Below are 4,953 nucleotides of genomic sequence, written 5' to 3'. Positions count from 1 at the left end.
GAGATTGGACGCTTCTTTATACTTTAGAGGCAGTTTTTAGGTCCTGCCCACCCCTTCCCTGAGTGAAGAAACCATCTGGATTCTGCCCCCAGGAAGCCACTCTGGTTTCCCACTGTGTCTGGACCGTGGCGGTGTTGGACCCGATGCTGCGTGAGGGCCCTCCGGCTCTGGCCCCTGCCCACCTAAGTCAGTGGCTCTGCAAACCCCCTCTTTTAAAGAGCAGGATGAGGACTAAGCTCAGTACACGTAAAACAGGCGAGAGTGTCTCGGGAGGGAAGCCTCTACCAGCGCAGGTGAGGGACAGAGCCTCGCCCAGTCAGCCCAGAGGTGTTTACATTTTGAGATCTCGAGGCAGTCTGAAAACACTGATCTAAGTTAAAACAGAATATTTTTTTCCTAAGAAAAATTCTTTTGCTGAGATAAGGGTTATAAATTCTATAGATTTGGGGGTAAACATAATAATTTAAAATTAAGAGGAGGGCAGGTCTCAACAAAGGAAGGGCCCAGATTCAAAGATTTGTAGTATCCTTCCTTTTAAGCAAATAATTAGTTTGGCCAACAAAATATTGACTAGGAGACTCCTCTGTGAATAGATAGGCACATTTTGCATTTGGCATCTCTTTAGGTAATTTTTCAATTAACCTGATTAAACTCCTCTGGGACCTTATTTGCATTAGCCTGGGCTTAGCTTGTTTTCTGTGGAGAAAAAATCACTCCAGGTTTCGCCTGTTTCCATTCAGATTAAATCAGGACATCCAGACTGGTCTTTGATGTCCAAGTCTAATGTTTGTTTATTTTTGAGAGAGACAGAGTGTGAGCGGGGGAGGGGCAGAGAGAGGGAGATACAGAATCAAAGCAGGCTCCAGCCTCCCAGCTGTCAGCACAGAGCCCAATGCGGGGCTCGAACCCACAAACTGCAAGATCATGACCTGAGCCCAAGTCGGATGCTCAACTGACTGAGCCACCCAGGCTCCCCCATGTCCAAGTCTAGATAAAGGCTAAATGTTTAATAGAATGCAGTCCCGATTAGGGTCCTAGGTCACCAACAAAACTTTCAGGGGGAAGTCCCACCATTTAAGGGAGTTAAGCATGTTAACATGGGCTCAGTTGGGTTTTGGATCCTCTAGTCTTCTCTAAACCAAGCACAGAGCGGGGCTGTGTTTCATTTCTTGTATTAGTTTGGGATGTGTCATTAACAAGACTTTCCAAACTCCTATTTTTCTCGAAACCTTATAAATCACCGGATGGAACTGTGGCAGCACCTGACCCAGGGCTCCTGCAGGGCCCAAGGTCACCTTCTGGATGATGCCAGGCTGAGGCCTGGGGGTGCTGCTGAGGGTCTGGGTGAAGCAAGGGAGGGGCTGGAGGGGTGGGAGACCTGGGCAGACAGATGTCCTGACAGAGAGATGAGGGAGTGGCACTTTTGAAGGGCGAAGGGAAGACTTTAAATCAGAAGGTCTGGCTACATTTGGACGAGTATGCGGGACTTTGGCTCCTCAGGGAGACTTACCCTCATTTTTAGCTTTATTCTATTTATCCTTTGTATTATTGTGAAATTTACCCGTACTTCAAGCACCATGTTATGAAACTATTTGAACCCAGAATCACATTGGTTTTCACTCTCCCTCCCTCCAAGTTCAAGAGCTTCAGGACCTAGAGAGACCACAGAAGCCCAGCCTATCTCTCGGTGGGTACCCCCAGCTGGCCAAGAAGGCCAAGTTGCATAACTCGAGGCTTCACATCTGGGGCTCTTTGGGGTCCAGTGCTTGTGCCATCTTGGTGCTGCATTTGGGGGGTATTGAGAAGCAAGGTGGGGAATAAACTGAGGGGCTCCTATGGCTGTGACCAAGGGCATATCAGGGCTATCCCTGGTACCATAGGGAACACTCTCCCACTGTCTGCCAGGCTCATGGGACCCTGGTGCCAGGAGACCCTCAGTGCCACGCTCTTGCCGTCCAGACTACTCGGCCCGGAGTTCTATTAGCCACACGATGCAAGAATCCCCTTGAATTTACAAGGCACTGTTCTAAGAGTTCTAAGCCCCTTCTGGGTATCCGTCTCTTTATCCTGAGCAAATGCACGGGTGTCAAGGATCATCTTCTCCCACAACCCAAGGAGAAACCAATCAACAGAGTGTGTTCAGTCAGGTCAATTCCCAGGTATGGAATAGCTGGAGACCACATAAGGCAGGAAGAAGGCTGGAGAATGCCATTCCTTCCTCTAAGCTGGAAACAATTTCAGACACAGGACGTGGTGAAGATGAAGAGGTAATGTACGTAAAACGCCAACAGAGATACGTGATTTTTCTGAATGTATTGATCAAATCAAATATAAATAAGTGGATCATTTCCCTTTAATGAATGACTGTCCTCTTAAAATTGTAGAGGGGTGCGTGGGTGGCGCAGGTGGTTAAGTGTTCGACTCTCGAGTTTGGCTCAGGTCATGATCTCACAGTTTGTGGGTTCGAGCCCTGCCCTGCATTGGGCTCTGTGCTGGCAGCACAGAGCCTGCTTGAGATTCTATCCTCTCTCTCTCTCTCAAAATAAATAAACTTAAAAAAAAAATTAATGCCATTGTTCAGAATTCCTTACTGTATAAGCAATACTCCTAACATCCACTGCTCATGCTAAAGCAGTGTGAATATTAAGAGGCTGCCAATACCGTGGATACCACTCCTTACTAGCCCCCGGCAAAACGTGGCACGTATATGTGAAAATAGTTCTTGTTCCTGATTTAGCTCAACCTACAGACATTTCTTCCCTGTGTATCTTTTAAAATCAAACTATTTGTCTGCTTATGAAAACTTCTACTGTTAACTTGAAAACATACTGTAAGCCATATTTTCAGCACTACAGGACTATTACCAATTTTATTTGTTTTAACGTGCATGTGTTCTGAAGAAAACTAGAAATCAGACATTTAATTTGGGATAAACACCACCAGTTCTGATACTGTTCATGACTCTGTAGGCTTAGTTTCTGTGCCTATTCACCCAACCCTCATGACTGATTTCTGTAATGTCACTTCAGGAAAATGGAATGTCAGAGAGCTACTTATTATGGTAGTTATTTAGAGATCACCAGGAAGGGAAGGATAAAAAGCTGTAAGCAAAAGCAGGAAGAAGATTCCAAGCTTGGAACAAGGTCTTATTGACATTATACCATGCTAATAAGCTCAGGCCTTTATGCAAAAAAATAAATAAATAAATAAATAAATAAATAATAATAATAAAAATAAAATAAAAAACCAAAACAAAAAAACCTTTGTTCACATTGAAATGACATGTATAGTTTTGAGAATGATAAAGTCATGAAGGAGATACATTTTCCTTTCAAAGGTTTTCGTTTTTTCAAATATTTGACCATTTCGCGATAAACTAAAAAAGATATCACTTATTCTGTTTTGTTGTTTCTTTTTTGTAGCATCCTGACCTATAATATTAACCTGCTTTACAATCAAGTATCAAAACTTGGCAAAGTTTCTCCTATGCAACCATCACTACTTTGTGGACTTAGAACAAAGTTACAAATGTGTATATTTTGTTATTAGTAAGGCAGTATAAAACATAGAGGTTTTTTCCTCAAGCTTGTTGAAACAAATGAATGACTATTGGTACTCTTCCAGTTCAAGTACTATAGACAATGCTTTTATTTACTCACATGGTTTGGACATTTGTTCCTTTCAAACGTGCACGTTTTTAAGTGTACTGCAGGCACTTGGGTGTCTCAGTCGGTTAAGGGACTGGCTTGATTACGGCTCAGGTCACGATCTCATGGTTCATGAGCGTGAGCCCCACGTTGGCCTCTGCGCTGACAGTGTGGAGCCTGCTTGGAATTCCCTCTGCCCCTTCCCTGCTCGTGCTCTCTCAAAATAGTAGTGTTAGTTTGAGAACACTCATAAACTGGGAATCCCCTTCATCTTTAGCCTGCCTCTCCTAATACGTAAGCTAATAATACATCAGGGTGTCTGTTAACAGTGTTCATACAACGGAAAGACCTCTTTGGATTTAAACGCTGCAAAACAAGGGTATTTAGTTGACTACCTTCTTGGCCATAAGAACATTACACTAGCCAACATCTTGCTGAAGAAACTAGAGGGAAATTCCTGTCATCTGACAGTCTTTTAGATGTTGGGAGTATGAAACCAAAAGACCGATCTGCTTTCCTAGCGACAGATCTGGTGACACTATAACGCACTTCCAATGGGAACACACACACGTATACTGTGAAATGTAAGGAAACTGAAACTGCATAAACACCTGAGACTTCTTCATCCCTAAATCCCCAAAGGTACAAGTTCCTCCTCCTCTTTCTTTAAAAGCCTTTGGAAGACCAGTGTGAGAAGCACTGCTTTAAATATACCAGATAGTAAATGCTCCTTGGAGTCAATAGTAGATGGCAGGTTTTGGTGAGGTTTGGACTGGAGTTAAGATGAACCATCTAAAACTGAGGCCATAAAGGATTACACGAAAGTATCACCCTGTCACTTGCCACTATTAATAAAACAATTCAACTTCACTAGACTGACATGCTTACATTATCCTCTGATCAAAAGTAGCCTCAAACCTTACTCAGCATCTTTCAGGTAAGTCCACAAATTTTTCTATTTTCATTTCCCCTTTATATCAAGGAATCAGAAACATACTGATCTGGCTTTTCACAAATCAGTGACTAAGCAAAGAACTACTCATGTTGTAACCCTCTCGTTTTTGCTCTTAAGCTAGCATTACATTATTTACAAAGATAAAAGGGACCCCATTATAAAATGGCCGTGACTTGGGGGCACCCGGCTGGCTCAGTTGCTCGAGCGTCCCACTTCAGCTCAGGTCATGGTCTCGTGGTTTGTAAATTCAAGCCCCACGTCGGGCTTTCTGCTGTCAGCAAAGAGCCCGCTTCGGATCCTCTGTCCCCGCCCCTCCCTCATTTGCATGCTTTCAAAAATAAACATTTAAAA

Source organism: Panthera pardus, unplaced genomic scaffold (genome assembly GCF_024362965.1).
Source record: "Panthera pardus isolate Hobbes unplaced genomic scaffold, ASM2436296v1 HiC_scaffold_19, whole genome shotgun sequence".
NCBI lineage: Eukaryota > Metazoa > Chordata > Mammalia > Carnivora > Felidae > Panthera > Panthera pardus.
Note: the sequence above shows the minus strand (reverse complement) of the source record.